Consider the following 19,950-nt stretch of genomic DNA (forward strand, 5'->3'; position numbering starts at 1 on the left):
AACCCACGGGAAGCAGAGACCACCCACCTCGGTTTGAGAGCTTGTTCCAGGGAGGACTCACTTTGTGTGCTCTGAGTGTGGGCTTATTCGCATTCCCTGGAAGAAAGTAAAAGGAGGAAAGTGACCCAGGTGCCATGAGCAGCTCAGCAGCTTCCTCCCAGGTAGACGCCTTGGCCTGCCTCTGTTTAGATCCCAGCTCTTCCAGAGGAACAGCCCTGGAAGTGGATCTGAAGAGCTGGCGAGCCGGGGTACACGGGGGAAGGGTGCAGACTTCTGCAGAGCCAGGGGTTCCTGGGTGCTGGGCAGGGTTCTGCTCCACTGCCTTTGTCCATTATTTTAGTTTCCAACTTTGTTGTCCTCTAGTAAAGTTTTCCTCAAAGCTAGCAAAGAAAAAAAAATAAATAAATTGGGGTATTAAAAGAACAGGCATATAATTGAGAGGTTATTTTTATGTTACCTCTTTTTTGTCTTGTGTAACAAGACAGGAATTTGGCACCACTTGGAAAAAAATTATATTTAAGTTTGATGAGTTCACGTGAGCATGCAAATCATAAGCTTCTTGAGGCGCTGCTGGGTCCAGTGGTAAAATTTAGAACACAGGGTTAGAAAGCCAGAAGCCAACCTAGAAGCTAGGCAGAGGGCTTTTCCTAGAGTTCTGCTCCATTTGTACCTTGTTACGGATTTAAAAGTGTCTAAATCCGGCCCTTGGTTCTCTTCCAGATGGTGGGGCAACAACAGAATGGTGTGATTCGCCCCTGAGTGTTTAAGGGGGTGTGTAAAAGTGGTTTCAGATGAGTTAAGCCTGTGTGGGTTTACTCTCCATATCAGACTCTTGATGAAGATAGAAATAGTTCATTTTCTTGGAGGTGTGGTTCTTTAAGACTGTCTTTCCACCAAGACTTTTCCAGCATCTCTTTCTTGCTATTTTTCTGCCTACGTGAAAGTCAGCCATGTGTCCTGTCTCTTGTCCTTTTCTATCGCCTCTTCAGTAGCTTTTTGCCTTATCTAATATCATCGCTATTAAAAACATCTTTTTTTCTCACTTCGATGGAATGATTAGAATGTCCAAGTTTTCTGATGTATTTCCAAAGGTAGGCATTTATCAAAAAACATTCTGAAATTCTCATGTGTGTTAATAAAAATATAATTTGTTAAGCAGATAGATGTCCAATGTGGTTTTAAGTCAGTAGAACAGGACAGAAAATTGTGTTCACATTTGTAATACGAATATACTTAGAGGAAAAAATGAAAATCAGATATGTCAAAGTGCCAGCAATAATTAAGTCAGGATAGTTGGAATACAAATAACTTTTTACCCTGTCTTCTGGATTTCCAAGAATGTCGTTATTTGTGTGCTTATATTTATTCCCCCATCCATATGGAATTTTTCAGTGTGTAGGACAGCATCATGTAAGGGAGGGGTGTGGTGTAAGAGCAGGCGTTCTCAAATGCAGTCCCAGGAGACCCCAGGGGTCCTCGGAGGGGCTGCAGGGCCCTGTGGGAAGGATGGGGCTGTGGGAAAGGCCTCCACAGGTCTTCTAGCCCCCACTGTAACCACAGTGTTGCTGTTGCCACTTTGATTTGCTCTGGGAATCAAGGTTTGCCAAAGATTTCTTTGGGCAAAAGGATTCTCCTGCTGAACATAAGGTTTGAAAACCACTGGTGTTGGAGTTCCCATTGTGGCTCAGTGGGGTACAAACCCGACTAATATCCATGAATCCTGGGGTTCGATCCCTGGCCTCTCTCAGTGACTTAAGGATCTGGTGTTGCCATGGCTGTGGCGTAGGCCGGCAGCTGCAAAAGCCCAGGTTTGGGCCCTGGCCAGCCCTTGACAAGCAGCGTGGGGCTGTGCACAAGGCACTTCAGTCTCTGCCCTCCCATCTCTGAAAAAAGGGGCTGGTGTCTGAAAGTCCCTTACAGTTCTGACATTTCAGGGCATTTTATTACGTTGGACTCTATTCAGGTGATGTGGAAAAGGGAAAGAGGGCTGCGATTCCTGGCCTCCTCCCTCTGCCCATACCCAGAGGACCTGAGCAAGCCCACTCTGTGGGAGTGTGGGTTTTAACCTGTGGTTTGTTTCTAACAGGAGTGTGTGGTTAGGACGAGGAGCCAGAGGAGCCAGTGCAGTAAAGCACATTGCTCTTTTTAAAGACGACTTACTGGTTAGATTACAAGTCCAGGCTCTTTTGAAAAAATGGACATAATTATTCTACATTTAAACTTTAAGTTTCTCCAAACTAACAGTAGGCAGAAGGCCAGAAACGTGCACCATGTCCTGGCTCACAGGGCCTGGCGTTCACTTCCAGAATCCTTTCCCACTGCTGTGTCACGCTATCCGGATGGCCTTAGGTGGTGCACAAGGCTGTGCTCACTCTGACACGCAGGCTGGGGGGGACAGGAGACCTTTCACCTTGATGGACCCAGAGGAAAGGTCACCTCAGGATCTGTCCTTTCTCTCTGGAGAGGTCTGGAGCCCTGGTACCAGTTTGCTTCTCCTTCAGGCCACCTCTCAGCCACCTCGCTGAGCCCCAGATCCCACTTCCTTTCACATGCAGAGCATAGTTTCCTTACCAGGTCCCTCTGGGGAAGGAAGCAGGAATTCCATTGGTTGTACATTATTTAGGCCTTAGCTTTTTGACTTTGGAAAAGCTTTTATTGCTGTGTACATCAAGTATGTGGTGTTGTAAATAACATCTAATGCTTGGTTTGTTGGTCATATTGGACTTAAATGTGAGAGAGCCAGGTGAGATTGCCTTGTTTCTTACTGTTCTCTGCCCAGAAAGCCCGGGGCCACATGATCCTGCTTAAGCGTGGGTGCAGCGAACCCCAGTGAAAAGGATAGGGACCCTGTTTCAGCAGGTTTGGATTTGCTCCCACCTCCCAGAAAAATCCAGCTGCTGCAATTACTTAGGCACCTTTTTTAACAAAAAATTAATTTGAATAAATTAAGTATAGATTGACTCTCCCTGAAAAGTGTAATGAATTTTAGAAAGACAAAATTTAGATGATCAGTATATTGTGGTCTCAGTCCTATAGCATAGATTTTTACTTCTTCTTTTTTTTTTTTTTAGGGCCGCACCCAAGTCATAGGGAGGTTCCCAGGCTAGGGGTTAAATCGGAGCTATAGCTGCTGGCCTACACCACAGCCACAGCAATGCCAGATCCAAGCCGCATCTGCACCCTATACCACAGCTCACAGCAATGACAGATCCTTAACCCATCAAGCAAGGCCAGGGATCGAACACGCAACCTCATGGTTCCCAGTCGGATTCATTTCCCCTGTACCACAACGGGAACCCCCTACTTTCTAAATATTGATTGAACACCACATTGCATGCACCAGAGTGATATGTCCTACAGGAAGAGTAGAAAACTTACTTGTTTGGTCTCAAAGTGTACAGTTACTTCAAGAGGCAGCAGCCAACAGAAAGCCACACACTTGTGAAACAGAGACTAACTCAAAACTGCAAAGGACCAAGTATAAGATGGTTGTGCTTTTAAAGGTGGAGTACCTCCTTCCAGTACAGGCCACAGCCGTGATCTGCATGGGGAGGAGCCAGCCCTGCTTCTGGCGGTGAGTTGGAATGTGAGGAGGAGGCTAAGTACTGTTCCTGGGAGAGATGTTGGAAGCCAGCCAGCAGGTTGTTTATGCTAGAGGAGGAAGGTGGAGGTGATGTCGTGTGTTAGTAAGAATGGCTGAGGCTTTGAAAACACGTGCAAGACTATTGAAAACTCAAGCTGCGCTGCAGTAGGCGTTAGGGTTGTCTTTGGCGGGAGTTTTTCAGGTACCATCATTTGGGCAGCAGTACATATAAGCTGAACCGAAATGGAGATTCCAGGCCCAAGGTTGGCCAGGTGCATCCCCTGTGTCATGTCACCGAGTGCTTTAACAGTGGCATCTATACCTTTATGAACATAAAGCACATATTAAATACATTCACAAAGATATGCTTCATCAGGCACAAAAATGTCAGTATTTCATGTGGATGTTGTTCATTTATCCTGATGTTTTAATTTTTTTCCATCATTTTCAGCTGTGTGAACAGTTCAGCATCCATTATATAGCATGTTTAGGAAAATTAATTTGAGTGGGGGGGTTTGTTGTGTGGTTTTTTGGTGGTTGTTTTTTTGTGGGTTTTTTTGGCTTTTTAGGGCTGCACCCTCAGCATATGGAGGTTCGTTCCCAGGCTAGGGGTCGAATTGGAGCTGTAGCTGCCAGCCTGTACCACAGCCACAGCAATGCCAGATCCAAGCCACATCTGTGACCTACACCACAGCTCAGAGCAACACCAGATCCTTAACCCACTGAGCAAGGCCAGGTCAGGGACCTGTATCCTGATGGATGCTAGTCAGAGTCATTTCCAGTGAGCCACGACGGGAACTCCTGATTTTACTCTTTTATGTTGGGTTTTTCTACAAAGTTGATGGATCCTCCTCATCCATATGTTTATTCATCAGATGATTCTTTGGCCCTACTGTGTGCTGGGCACGGTTCTAGGTATTGAGCTCCCAGTTGTTACTGATAAACAAAACTCGATATTCAGTGTGATAGGATTGTTTTAGATAATTTTGGTTTCCATATGATGGTGCCTTTGAATTTAAGTTATTGATTTATTTTAAAATATTTCATCATCAATAGCAAAAAACAAACATTCTTACTAAGGCTATTAGATCATTTCTGAAAATGCTTTCAAAAGCAGTCGGTTTTGGTAAAATATGCCACATCGAAAATTTTGGTGAGTTGGTTTCCTTCTCCCACCTAAGGCCCTAAAGAACCAGAACCTCCATGGATCCACCAAGCATTTTGAACACCACAGGGCTGGTTGATCTCTAAGTCCCTTCCCATTCTAAAATCCTTTCTTAACTTTGTGCTGCTGCTGCTGTTGGTTTTTTTTTTTTTTTTTCTTCCTGCGTTTACTAGGATAGTAATAATATTTATCAACTCGATAGAGTTGTGATGACTACTGGATACAGATGTGTGATTCCCCTTCATCCGTTTTTGGGTCTTTTTTTCCCTTTAGTGGTTTGGTTGCCCTCATATCAAGCAGGATGGACCTGAGGATGGGGAGTGCAGAAGCTGCCATTGAAACACGAGTGTGTAGGGACATGCTCACTTGTGATGTGTGCAGTGGGGCTAGAGCTGTCACCAAAAAGGCAGAACACCCTGCAGTCAAAATCCCTCTTGTGTTTTGCTTGTAAAGGATAAACTTTTCATTCAAAAAGGACTTTGTGCCTAGAATACAGATGCCATTCATTGTATTAAGACCTGTCTATACAAGTGGGCCAGCTGAAGCACATTGTGCGTGCTTATGTTCTGCATTCTGTGGAATGTAGGAAGAATGCAAGAATAATTGAAGTACAGTGGATTTACAATGCTGTGTTAGTTTTTGGTGTATAGCAGAGTGTTTCATGTTACATATATATTCATATGTGTGTGTGTGTGTACTTTTTCATTATGGTTTGTTACAAGATAATGAATGTAGTTCCCTGTGCTGTATGGTAGGACCTGGTTGTTTGTCTATTTTATATATAGAAAACTCATCTGCTAATCCCAAACTTTTAATTAATTTATCCCCCCAACTTCCCCTTTGGTAACCTTAAATTTTCCCATTTTATAAATAAGTTCATTTTTATCATATTTTAGATTCCTCATGTAAGTGATATCATAGGATATTTGTCTTTCTCTGACTTCAGTTAGAACTTGTTCCATCCACGTTACTACACATGGCATTATGTCATTCTTTTTTATGGTTGAGAGTATTCCATTTTGTGTGTGTGTGTGTGTGTGTGTGTGTGTGTGTGTGTGTGTGTCTCGATGGACACATGCTGTTGTAAATAGTGCTGGAATGAACATTTGGACCCTTTGAGTTTTGCTATGTTTTACTTAGGGCCACATTTGTGGCATGTGGAAGTTCCCAGGCTAGGGGTCAGATCAGCGCTGTAGCTGCCAGCCTACACTGCAGCCACAAGCAATGCAAGATCCAACCTGCGTTTGTAACCTACACCACAGCTCCTGGCAACACCGAATCCTTAACCCACTGAGTGAGTCCAGGGATCGAACCCATATCCTCATGGATATTAGTCCAGTTTGTAACCTGCTGAGCCACAGCAGGAATTCCTGGACTCCTTGAGTTCTAATCCTGGACCCTCTGTGCACAGCATATAATCTTGGGCAGATTTCCTCAGGCTGGTTTTCATTTGCAAAATGAGGGATAATATTATTAACCCCATTATTAGAACAGTGCTTAGTGCATAATAAGCACTCAACAAATGTCACCTTTTTAATTATGACTATGACATATGATTACTATTTATTATTTATTATCGCTAGAACACTCGATACTGCTCTTACCAAGGTCACCAGTGATACCTTTTTGTTGCCAAAGCTCATGGACAGTCTTCACCTCTTCCTCTTTCTGCACCTTTCAGTAGCAACGGTTGTCTCCTTTTGGAAGTTCTCCCAGTCATGATCACCATACACCCCCTCCTGTCTGGTGGCTCCTGTTCATTTGGGCCCTCATCTCTACCTGGCCTCATGTTGCATGATATCAAGGAGAGCATTTCAGATCCATCTCCCTTTCTCTCTCTAGGTCAACCCATCCCCTCCAATGACTTTCATTGTTTGATTGCTCATCCTACATGTCTTAGGTCTTTCTTGACTTTCACTCTAAATCTTAGGTCCATCCTACCCACCCTGTTTTTTTCTTATGATACCGTGTTGTTTTCCTTCAGAGCACATCTTATAATTTGTAATGATGTATGTATTTATTTTAATCACTATCTGCCCTTTATCTCTACCTCACCCCACAAAATTGTAAAATTTGTGAATGAGACCAGGGTCTGTGTCTTGTTCACTTGTGTTTGTACACTTGATACAGGAAAGGACCCCGGTAAATACTTGTTTGAATTGGGGGCAGGGGGTGCTTCTTCTTCCTCCACTGAGAGGCTGCACCTCTGTTGTTATTCCTTCCACCCCCTGCCACCCTGGATCTACCCTCTGTGTCAGGGAAAGTTTTAAGGAATTGTGCCTTTTCCCTTTTACCTCTAGCCATGGTCACCTTCAAGTGACAGCATCCTCAAAATTCATGATCAGAAAACTGATATCAGCAACAGGTGCTAGTTCCAGGGAGGCGATCAGGATGGAATGTCTCAGGGCAAGGGGGTAGGCGGTGCTCAGATTGCTAAGCAAGAGAAAATTGGGACTTAATGTAGGACATTTTATACCTAAAATGTTAGTAAACTAAAATCACTTTCCAAAACAGCTATTAGTCCATTGGGTATTTATTGTGATTTGGAGGGCTTTCCGCTTTTTAAATTAGGGTAGTTAGAGTTTAATGGAAAGGAGTGCCCAGCCCTGTGCTAGGAGTTTCATGGGAGACACCAGAGAAATTGGTGGACCTGGCCCAGTGGCTTTACTCTCTAGCAGAGGTGTTTTTTTGTTTGTTTGTTTGTTTGTTTGTTTGTTTTAATCTTTTCTTTCTTTTTTGTTTTAGGGCCTCACCTGCGGCATATGGAGGTTCCCAGGCTAGGGGTCGAATCGGAGCTATAGCCGCTGGCCTACGCCACAGCCACTGCGACGCCAGATCCTTAACCCACTGAATGAGGCCAGGGTTCAAACCTGTGTCCTCATGAATACCAGTCAGATTCACTTCCACTGAGCCACGATGGGAGCTCCTCTAGCAGGGGCGTTGATGCACAGTGGCCTTTTCAGAGCCAAGACTTCATAAGTTTATGAGGTGCCAGGAATGGACTCAATAGCATATCAAGAAGAAGTTGAAAGATTGAAAAGGACAGTTTGAACTCTGAAATAACTCCTTTCCATCCCAAACAGGCTTGGAGAGTAACAGGATAGAATTTATCAGTGAAATATATGTAAGATTTTAGTTACTAAGTAACCTCCTTTTCTCTGAGTAAATCTGCCATCTTTTTTTCTTTTCCTGGGGCTGGCTCAGCTTTCACCAACAGTCAATGACTACAGCCCAGCAAGTACATAGCGAACTAGGAATATCGGGACTCTTTCCCCAGCATGTTCTTTTTACATATTGATGAACTTAGGAGGTGTAATTAAACATTTGTAATGCTGCCCTGTTTATTAGGCCTTCATAAACACAATTTTCAATATCCAGTGTTTAGACATGAAAAATTGAGACAGTCATGTGGTATCTTAATGCAATAAAGTTTCCTCTCTTGCGTAGCATTCATTATTCAGAATGTTGGAATCGCTTTGTGACAGATTTTTTTCATTTACTTAATTCCTGATTTTTGAAAATTCATTTTAGGGATGAATAACTGACCACAGTTTGGTTCAGTGGGAATAGTTTTTTAAAATAACTTACTGTGGTGTAGGTCACAGACATGGCTCGGATCCCTTGTTGCTTTGGCTCTGGCATAGGCCGGCGGCTACAGCTCTGATTCGACCCCTAGCCTGGGAACCTCCATATGCCACGGGAGTGGCCCAAGAAAATGGCAAAAAGACCAAAAAATAAAATAAAATAAAATAACTTACTGGATGTTATCCTACAATATCCACATAGACCATTGGTTTCCTATTGGATAGGATTTTTATTTTTATTTATTAATGTATTTTGGCCACGGCATGTGGAAGTTTCCAGGCCAGGGATTGAACCCGTGCTGTGTCTGCAACCTGCGGCACAACTGCGGCAACCCTGACTCCTTAACCTCTTGCACCACAGGGAAACTTCCAGCATTTTCTTTTTTTGTATTTAATGCTCTGGGCCTGAGTGGAGACTGGCAGATCACTGCATATGCCTTACTTTCTGCTCATTTCATGTTGCTCCAGAATCAGAAGAGCAAGCCTTTGTCAAAGTTAGAACATTGTGGTATGTCTTTTCTCACTGGCTGTGGATGTTATTTCTGATAGTTTTGCGAAAGTCATTGCTAAGGTGTGGTCCAGCATAATTCTCATGATTGGTAGAAATAGCTTTACATACTATGTTATTGTAAAATTAATTTCTAGATGCTGAGACCATCTGTCTCTCTGAACCCTATTTCCTACAATCCATCTTCATGTCTTGAAGCCCCAAAGGTGGCCTTTCTCTTGAAATCCAAGTGGATCCAAAATAAGAAGTGTTAGGAGCCTCACTGTTAATACAGTTAAATGTGCTAGGTCCCTATCCTTAGTGGCCTCCATATGTAAGAGGCCATGGGGACCAGTGCCTGCCCTGCCAGCCTTGTCGTTGGGAGATGGCAGCGTCCAGCACACACTCAGTCATTCACTGAAAAGCACTGTGAGAGTCCCTGATGACCCCTCCCATCGAGGCCGATGGGAGGCAGGCACAGAATGGCCTGTCTTGCTAGGTGCGTTTATTGCATTGTTTACCTAATGTGATTAGAAACCTCTCATTACTGTTACTAATAATTGTAATTTTGTAATCAGCTATTTTTGTTATCTAATTATGCAGAAGGAGAGAATGTGCATGTGTATTGGTGTAGAAGGGTGTATTCGTAAAATTAATCCCCAAAAAAATGAGTTTCTAGGTCTATCAGTTAGGATTAGATTTGGCTATGTTTAACAGAAAACTCTAATTTAATACTGAATTATTTTCATGCAAAAGACGTCTAGGGCTGATATGGCCATTCCAAGAAGTGACTGAGGATGTTTCCTCTTAGAGTCTGTCCCCTTGTAGCAGGTGATCGTCATCCTATGGCCCCTTAGGGTCTATTGAGATGTGGGCCAACAGGGAAAAGAAAAGCAGAACAAAAGCTCTGTCATCTGAGTCAGCAGCCTTTAATCTTGCCGGAACTTCCACGAAACTCCCACATCCACATTGTTGTCCAGAGCCAAGTCACATGGCCGAATGTAACTTCAAGGAAGTCTGGGGAATGTAGTCTCTTTTTTCTGGCAGCTCTGTGCTCAGCTAAAAAGAAAAAAAAAAAATTACTGTTCTGTGGCAAGGAAGAGGAGAGTGGAGGAATGGAGTGGTCTCATCTGCTAAGTCAAAGATTATGTACATTTTTAATATCAACAGATACTGATTTTTTTTTTTTTTTTGTCTTTTTGCCATTTCTAGGGCCGCTTCCCGCGGCATATGGAGGCTCCCAGGCTAGGGGTTGAATCAGAGCTGTAGCCGCCGGCCTACACCAGAGCCACAGCAATGCGGGATCTGAGCTGCATCTGCAACCTATACCACAGCTCATGGCAATGGTGGATCCTTAACCCACTGAGCAAGGCCAGGAATCGAACCCGCAACCTCTTGGTTCCTAGTCGGATTCGTTAACCACTGCGCCACGACGGGAACTCCCCAGATACTGATTTTTAAAGTTTGCACCCATGTAATACTTTTGCCAATTAATCCAAATTTTTATTTTCCCACTTAACAAAAAAAAATTTTTAATTTTTTTTTTTTTTTGTAGTTCTATAACTTTGACAATCAGCAGTTAGTTCTCAGCCACATTAACTGTCTATCAATTTTTGAAAGTGGTGACAGGCACATAGGTAACTACCGTGTAGAGCTTGGTTTGGTGAATCTTCAACTGCGTGCAGATACAATGTGGGACATTACTTATTCCTTTGGCCCAGACAGCTTTGTACATCAGAGTTCCCATCTCCTTTGTGGGAAATTTCTGAGTTTCTCTGAGCATCCAAGGAGGGCACACTTCTTCTTCCTTTTTTTTTTTTTTTTGCTTTTTAGGGCTACACCTGTGGCATATGGAAGTTCCCAGGCTAGGGATTGAGTCAGAGCCACAGCTTCTGGCCTGCACCACAGGTACAGCAACATAGGATCCGAGTCACCTCTTCGACCTACACCTTAGCTCACGGCAACGCTGGATCTCCGACCCACTGAGCGAGGCCAGGAATCGAACCCACATCCTCATAGATAGTAGTTGGATTCCTTTCCGCTGTGCCACAGTGGGAACTCCCCAAGGGGCGTGCTTCTGGAAACCCACTCCATGGATGTGCTTATGGTCACCACCTTATTGATGGTGGACCACCCCTTCTTGCTCTCACCGCCCTTCTTTGTGGGAGCCATTCTGCCAGGCTCTGGTCAGAAAGTTCTAAATCTTAAGAATAAAATGTTCTCTCCAACTGTACTTGAATTGTGTAGTCCACTTGAAGCATGAGTGTGGTTTCTAACAAAATGAATAATACCTACATTTCGAATTTCTAAGTGCTTCTAAAGTTTATGGCAAATGACTTAAATTTATCTAAATCTGATGCTTTATATACTGCGCCTTCCAGTGTTAAAGGTAGACTTCTTTGGAGATGGAGAACCTGGGCAAAGAGAGCATCTACCTCTTTAATGCTGCATTTCTTTTGTTACATTACAGATGCTGATCTTACTCAATGTGTTTTAGCTCAAAAGAGAAAGTAAAGGGAGAATTCTTTTATCCATTCAAGAAAATGTATTGAGAATCTTCTGTGTGTCTGCTAGAAAAAGGAATGCCACTCTTGTGGCACAGTGGGTTAATGTTCCAGTGTTGTCACTGCAGCTCTTTGGGTTGCTGCTCTGGCACAGGTTCGATCCCTGGCTGGGGAACTTCCACATGCTGTGAGAGTAGCCAAACAACAACAGAGAGAGAAAGAGAAGGAAGGAAGCAAAGAAAGAAAGAAAGAAAAAGGATATAGTTGTGCTTTCTTTCATTATTTAGCTCTTCCCAGTTTTCCTTGTATTAAGAATTTATGTAACTTTTACATATTTTTTTTTCTTTTTTGGCCACATTCCTATTCCAGGGATCAGATCCGAGCCACAGTTGCCACCTAAGCCACAGCTATGGCAACGCCGGATCCTTAACCCACTGTGCTGGACCAGGGATCGAACCTGTGTCCCAGTGCTCCCAAGACACTGCTGATCCCATTGCACCACAGCAGGAACTCCACCTCTCCATATTTTTATGCACCCCTTAAGAAATATTTTAATAATTATCACCAAGCATAGTGCCACACAGAAGAGAGCTGTCAGCAAAAAGGACAGAAAAGATATAGGACTTTTTAAATGTCCAGTGGTATCTAAATGTTAAACCTTTTTTTTTTCTTTCTTTCTTTCTACTTTTAGGCCTCTTATAGATTTAGAGAGAAAAAATAAAGCCTATTGACTATAGTAAGAAAACCTTACTGTAGCTTAAGTTGGTGTTTTTAAAATGATAGCCAATTCTGCCAAATTCTTTTGGCAGCTACTCTAGACTGACAGCACTAAAAATTGATTACTTGCTGGTTGTTGCTAACAGTTCTTTATTTATGTAGCCCTTGCTCCCCAGCCCAGGCTGAGGTCCCTCTCTAATGTTAGTATCTGGAGTCCCTGTGCGGGGACCTGCTGCCCATGTGGTGTGAGTTGACTCTCATTTACTCCTGGATGTCTGCATTCTTTCCCCATAGATCCACAGAATGCGTCAGAGCAAATTAACGTAATTTTCTGATTGATGCAAAGAGAACCAAAGAAAGCTTGTTGTGTTTGATGGCCAAAATACCACACAGCGTGAGCAGAGTAAAACTGCTGGCCCATTTCATAGCACTCTAATTGATAATTATTTCTCAAAGGGCACATTATTTGGCCGCATGGCAACCATCCAGTATCATTCCAGAGGCATTGGACGCGTAGGTACATGTGAACGCTGTAGTAAATATATGCTTCCTTTTGCCAAGAATGGAAGTAGATTGTCCAAGAGGAAAGGGGAGGGAAAAGAAAATACCAATTTCCTCTCTACCAGAACATGTCTGGCTTCAATCAGTACTTAAAAACTGTAGAGCATGAAATCTTGTAAGGTTTTTATATTTCATAGTAGAGGCTCCTGGTTCATAGTTAATAAGCTAGAAAATTAACTCTCTTTGGGAAACTTGGAGTGTTTAACTGTTATGTGTGTGCATGTTTTTGCTCTAGGTTCATGGGAACTGCCTAGTCCTTCTTCCTTTCTGCGGGTCTGCAGCTGCTAAATGCGGTCTCAGGAGTGAAGAAAATGTGTGTGAGAGAGCGGGCATGGAAGGAGGAGGGCATCCTGATATTTAACCCTTCCCAGTTGTCCTTGTTGCGACAAGGATAGTCACAGTTACGACAATCACTGTGGCACAGAGAAAGATCTTGAAAGCATTTCCATCAGGGATAGATTTGGGTCAGCCCGTATGCAGGTCAGGGGAACCAAGGAACAATTCTTCCCCCTAAGAATGGCCCAGGGCTCCCTGCTGGAGATCTGGCCCCTGCAGAAACTCGGTGCATGTTACCTGGGAGACATACATAATATGGTCTGCTCTTGTGTCCAGTAGGGGAGGAAGGCAGAAGTGCCAGACCCAACCCTGCCATTCACTCAGCTCTTCTCCTCCAGCAAACCGTGGTGTTGAGCAATAGCTGAAAAGAATGGCGACCAATGCAGATGAAACCCTGCAAAGTGACAGTATCAGCAGCTTCTCTTTTCTCCCCCCACCGCCCCGTATTAATAGTTTACTTTTATAAAGGCTTCTGGGTCCTTAGCAGCCAGGTCAGAACATTCAAGATGTTGGAGCCATGTATGTCTACCTCTTGCTTGTGATGTCGTTTTTTCCCTCCATCCCATTATCTTGTGTTTCTTCTTGTTTATGTAGGGGTAGAGAAGGAAGTTAGACATGAATTGCCCAGTTTTATCTTGTGCAGTTAAGGAAATGTCAGCAGTTCATAAACTAAAGCAGTGGACTGTCAAGAACTGTTAGAATCTGAGATTTGACCCTACTAGCCATGAGACTCTTGGGTCAGAGGCAAAGGAATTTATTACTCACTTGTAACCCAGCAAGCAGCATATTTTGCATCAGCTCCATCCATGCTCCTGAGTCTCATGGGTAAGAGTGACACAGATGAGCCCAGGTTGATGCCTGCACCTGCAGGGGCTTCTGTTAATGGGAGAGGAACCCTGAGTTTGGGGATCCTAAATCTTTTGTAATGAGCAGTTGGCATATCCATTGCTCCCGAGGGTGGTGCCATCACTGTCTTTCATGGCTGTTCACTGTACAAATGTAGACATCCTTGAAAGATAGTCCAGAACAAATGGCTATTAGTGCTGTGCTTGCAAAACATGCAGATACATCAGAGACCCTTGGAAAATGGTCTCCCAACTTGGGTTTGTTAACCTTACAAGAAGCTCAGTGTGACTTCCCCATTCCATCCACAAATTAACATCAGGACTTGGCTGTCTTTCTTACTTGGGGAGACTGCTGAGGTCATGGCCATTTGAAAGAACCTGATGAACTTGTTGCTGGAGAAACAGGAAATATAGGGTGATATTATTCCACGTAATGCCTCAGAGTCAGGAGTGTGTTAGTTGAAGCTACCTTTGAACCTGAAAATGGCTCAGCAACATCTGTCCTGGTGTGTTTTTCCTTCTTGTCCTGATGTGAAGGGATTAGTTTCAGTGGGCCCTGCACTAGAGTAAGTAATTTGTGAAGCCCTAGGGAAAGCCCTAGTACCTTGGTTGTGCTATGAGCTCACACACATTTCCTATCAGCAAATGAACGAGCTCAGGGGAAACAGTTGGAAACTTGAATAAGTCCAGATGACAAGCCCCAGGAAGTTGGGGGAGAGAAGCTGAGGGCCAAACCTTCCAAATCAGACTCAGCCAAGGAGGCAGTTATAGAGCCAGGGGTCCTGCATCTTCAGAACTGGCCTTGGAATCACTGGCAGCTAGTGTGTGGGGACCAGTGAGCCCTGAAGCAGTGTGACACCTGCTGCAGGAGGCAAGGGCTCACCCCCCTCAACTCTCCCCCACACACTTAGGGTCTCTGATGTCTTACAAACTCTCAGTCTCTTGTGTGACTGTGCTTGCCAGTTAATATTATCCCTCCTGCTCTTCGCGAGATAGATGTTACATTTACCGATGCTCACGCTTCCTGTTTCTATGTGCGGCAGTGAAGGAGAGTACAGCCTGGTACACAGTAGTACTAAAATACTGCATTCTTCTCATGCTTTTTAGGAAAACTGTGATTTATCTCATGCACACTCAGCCTGCTTCACTCATCATAGTTTGGGGGCAGTGCTAATAGTAACTTGCACATTGGAGAACATCCTAGATGATAAATGAAATGCACCAATATCCGGGTGGCTCACTCAGTGTTTTCTTCAGATGAATGGAGTGAATGCCTGGTTCTTGTGGTCAGTGGAAATGTCCTCTCCTCTCTTTCTTTGATCATTTCATGTGGACTTTCAAGCTGGCTGGTACTCATCTGTGTGTGTAATTGGCACCCAGGAGTGTCCTGGAATCAATGGTTGATTCACTCGGCATTTAGCAATATCATTATATTGGTCATCAGCCACTTTTGCATCCTGTGGTTTTAAACAAGAAGAAATCTTGCAAAACCAGAACAGTGAAATGCTATCCACGCCAGTGAGGTTTTCAGGTAGAGGAAGCAGTTCCGCAGGAGATCCCTTGTTAGTTGAATGTCACTGGGGTGTGGCATGGAAAAGAGGGTCTTGTAGGCCTGAGTCATTTTGCAGAATCTTTTGGCAGTTGTGTTTGCAATAACCAATGTGAGATGCTCTGTGACGTGAGATTTGCTTTCTTTCTCTGCTTCTTTCACCAGTAACACCTTGATTTTTGATGACTGTTAGAGTAATTAACACTGACACTGGATGGCAGCCTGTTCCCAGATGCATACACACGTGTCTGTTTTGTAAATACTAGCCCCAGCTTTTTCCTGCTTTGGCTGAAAAATATGCCTCCACCCCTCCCAGTCCTTCCAGGGTGTGGGCCCGTGCGTAGCTAGCTGTGTGACTATGCCCACACGTTGGCATATATTTCACAGCTACCAAAAAGAAACTCATTGCTCTTGAAATAACAAGACAAAAAAGAACCATTTTTTTTCTGAACCATAACATCTGAAGAGCTGGAAACAGGCAATGTTTGTATGTGTGAGGCTCATGCAGTGAATAACACGTGAAGGAAGGGGTTGTATACTAAGAACAGAAAGGCACTTTTCCTGGATCTCAGATGTCAAACTCTCAAGCTGTTGAACTCGCCCACTCAGCACTTCCACATCCATCCTTTTAATATGGTGCATTGTCAGTGGTTTCTGTTTCTGCAGGTTTTGATGCCAGAAGACAAATAATAAAATAACATGCATACGAAGCCTTAGAGCAGTTTTCTACCAGAGTTTTTGATTGAGGCTAAACAGAAGCATCCTGATCGTGCTGTCAGTTGGCAGGCAAAAGGCATCATATTTTAAAATTCACATAGTTTGAAAGCAAGCTAATCTTTTCTGGCTCAGTAATAAACTAATTAGGTGTTTTAAGTAGTACAGAGTGGAGTCCCTGTTTCAGATTAAGCCTTGTAATAGCAAGGCCCAGGGTAAAGCAGACATTTTGCCTGATGTCTCTGGGCTTCAGACTATAGCCTAATGCCAGCTGTTTGGGGACCTGAATAGGCCTGCAAGGGACAACCAGGTAAACTGACTCCCCTCAGTCATGGCGTGATGCTTGCTGGGTACAGAGGCCACTGGATGTGCCACTGAGGAAGGCCTGGACACTCAAAAGTTTACAGTGGTGACCCTGTCTGGTCATTCCCTAAAAGCAGTGATCCCCGATCAAGGTGGGACATGTCCACAGTGTCCCTTTGGGGGAATATCTGAGGAAAAAAAACAAGGGTCATTTCTAAAAATGATCCAGTTCCAACAAGGCTTGCCTCATTGGCGACTCATTCTTCCACCACTTCCGTCTTTTTCATAGTTCTAGGGATCGTGTTCGGAAACTTACAGCTGGGAGTATTTAGTTCAGTGACACAGGTCTGTGTAGTCTTGAAAGCTCTCTGTCCCTTGGTCACCTGTGACTGATGCCTTTCTCCTTGGGTGGTTCAGTAACTTAAGAGGGACACCCCTGGTGCTGTGGTGAGAGCTTTGCTCTAGGATTAGCCTTGGGCTTGATTTCTGGCACCACCGCCTCTAGGCAGTTACTCTTTTGGGCCTCTGTGTCCTCCTGACAGGCTTGCTCTGAAAATAAAATGAGATTCGATTTTACCGAGCACAGAAGTTAGCCCTGGCGGTACCAGGTACAATAAGTGCCTTCAGTTTGCAGGTGCAGTGGACCCTGTTTTGGATTTTTCTTGTTACCTCCGTGCTCGCTGGGAAGAGACTTTAGAACCAGATGTGTTACCTCTGGTTTCGAGGGTGCCTCTGAGTGCTCCGGGTCAACCGTGTTGCCGAGTAATGGGGCTCCATAACATCCTGAGACAAGCAGAGGGTCAGCTTTACACCCTGGCCGCACCAGAGCCCATTCTCCCGCGCCCCCCTCCTCCCAGTAGCCCACTTACCACTCTTCTGCCCACCTCTCTAATAGTACAGAGAGTCTGAAGCTCCTTCCTAGACTGTATCGTCTTATTTTTGGAAATTGGGTTGTATAATCGAAGTTAATACCCAAGGCTGAGATTCGTCAACTTGAGAACAACCTAAATGCTTCTTCCTGTTTTACAGGGGACACTTACTTCCATTCTTCGCACATTGAAGATCATTCACTGGTCTCCTGTTTTCTAACATTTCATTTTAACATATAATTCATGCCTATTTTGTGGTGACTTCCCCTTCCCACTCATTCATTGATTAGAGTGAATGAGCACCTGCTGTGTACCAGCCCCATGCTAGGAGGTAAAGCCATAATAAGACATCTGGTTGTAAAGGGCTCAGTATGTGTCAGAGGAGATAGACATCTATCCTCAAGTTGTAAAGCAAGACAGGCTGAAGTCGGATGGATGGATGGATTATCCATCGTCTGTGCTCCCTGCACCTCACCCCTTAAGTTGTTATGGTAATCCGGATGCTGGGACGAATGGTGTCTGTAGCCAGTATTTACTGTACCACCTCAAGGCCTGGAGATCTGCGTCTGTCTCAGCTTGGCCGTCCTTTCCTGGCTGATTGAATTCAGGTTTGCTTTGTATCTCTCTGGTCGTGAGTCTCTTTCACTGTAAAGTTCAGGCTGCTTATTACTAGGTGGGTTTCACAGCCTTCTCCATTTTCCACAGTATTACTTTTTAACTGAACTTTCTGCCCTGATGATTACTTATATAATGCCACATGAGACGCTGATGTGTTCCTGAATTGTGGATGTGTATTTCCAGAGCCGTTTTATTCTCCATTTCCGCCCACAGTACGTTTTCAAACTGGAAAAGTTTGCAGTTTTTTTTTTTTTTAGTCTAAGTGAAAATTATGTTATTAATAAAACTATTTCTGTTCTACTTTGCAGTGTCAGTTTCAAGAATGTCCTCTTAATAACTTCGTGGCTTTTAACCCTTTGAAGCATCCATTTTGTGTGGCTAGTCCTGCACAGCCTTAAAGGGAAATTTAAGTAGCATGTGTTTGCTGAACCCTTTATGGAAAGGGGAAGGGATTCAGTCACATCAGGAAGAAGCCCGGAGAAAGAACAGGGACAGCCAAATGCTGCAGCTTTAACCTGCTTTCTGGAGGCTGTCTTTCCGTTGACTGCATGTTGCTTCTCAGTTAGTTGCTGCTTCTTCAGGGATCGGTGGGGAGGTGGAGCTGGAAGCAGGAGGGTTTGGGGGTGGAGAGGGTGCTGCAGGGAGTGGGTGTGGGCAGAGGGCGCAAGGCTGCCAGGGTTCTCTGTGTGCCGGAAGTGCAGGTTTGGCTGGGAGGAATGGAATGTTCCCTCTTGCCCTCCAAGAGCAGAAACAGCTGTGGAAGGTCTGAAAAGATCGCTCAATGAAAAAAATTTTTAAAAAAATCAATATGAAAATAAAAACCCACACTAGGAAACCCAGCAAAACTGCCTCTAACAGTGCAGGTAGCTCTTTAGGGGAGTTTTCTTCCCATCTAGGATATCTTTTTCTGTTGGGGGCAGAACAGATTGCCTAGGTCTTCCTCTCCTAAACGAGCTTCCCATGTCTTACTTTTGTTGGGATAGAAAATGGATTCATTTTGCCCATCACCAGGGTTGTTATTTTATTCCTCCAAACGAGAGGCCAGAATCTGTGCTTACTGCATAAAAACTTGAAACAAACGTTAGTTTTCCAAGATCTCTCTGGGTAGAAGATTATTGTCAGCAAGTTTAATGGAAATCTTGTTTCTAGCCGGAAATTTAATCCTTCAGCCAAATTCCTGACAATATTTATTTTAGAAAATCATTTTTTAAAAATAAGTCTCTTAATGGTTGAAACATTTAGTGTTCTAGAGATGAGTAAGAGTGGAGCTTGCCTGGAACTTGTCTTGCACATCAGGGTTGATTATGTAATCCTCTATATGAATGTTTGTATTTTCTTCTCTGTCTGAAAGGCTCCTGTAGCTGGTCCATATGTATAGTCAGAGATAATAACTCTGACTTCAGGTCTGTTTTATGCTCTCATACTTTGCATACTCACTTTCGATCAAGTTAGCCCTCAGATAACATGTAGGAGAAGAGGGTAAGCCAGCTAAATGGCTAATGGCTAATAAGAACCAGCCCTCACACTCCCCCCTCAGGTGGTGGCACTGTTTGGCCCTTTGCAGTGTCCCCTCCCTCCCCAGGGTCTTTGCACTGAGTGCAGTGATACAGTGTTTTGTACAGCCGAGGAATGAGACACTTTTTTTTTTTTTTTTTTAATATTCTCGAGGCTCTCTTTGCTTGTGTACTTTGGTTCTCAGAGAAGTTCAGTAAGTAACACTTGGAAGCTAATAAGTACCTCAGCATTGGGGTATGGCTTTTTCCGTGGTTATTTTTATGCAGTCTCTCTTTTTGGCATATTGTTTGAAGGACAGTCTATTATAAAAGAGATATGTGAGGCTGCATGCTAATTTAGGGAGGGTTCTGAAAATTACAGGGATCAATTACTGTCCCAGCCCATCCCTTCTTCAGCCCGTATCAGTTCCTACTTTTGCAAAAGTCCACTTGCCCTGTTTTCTGTCCATGCCTAGCGATTTTGGATGGAGAAGTGGCATGGGGCAGACTGGATGACTATCATACGAGGCAGTGCGAGATCAGGGACCCTTCCCCCTACCTTTAAGAAAAACAAAGATATCTGGACCTCAGTGATCTGCAAAACTGTTCTAAACTCTCCATT

At 43.9% G+C, this 19,950-nt stretch overlaps 1 protein-coding gene across 6 annotated transcripts in view; it reads left to right on the forward strand.

The window, feature by feature from the left end:
- Positions 1-19,950, forward strand: part of FOXO3 (forkhead box O3) — a 133,606-nt gene that overhangs the window by 82,274 nt on the left and 31,382 nt on the right.

Source organism: Sus scrofa, chromosome 1 (assembly GCF_054392235.1).
Source record: "Sus scrofa isolate SSC_HxYL_T2T_F1_AM1 chromosome 1, Sscrofa_HxYL_maternal_Yorkshire_Landrace_v2.0, whole genome shotgun sequence".
NCBI classification, from domain to species: Eukaryota; Metazoa; Chordata; class Mammalia; order Artiodactyla; family Suidae; genus Sus; species Sus scrofa.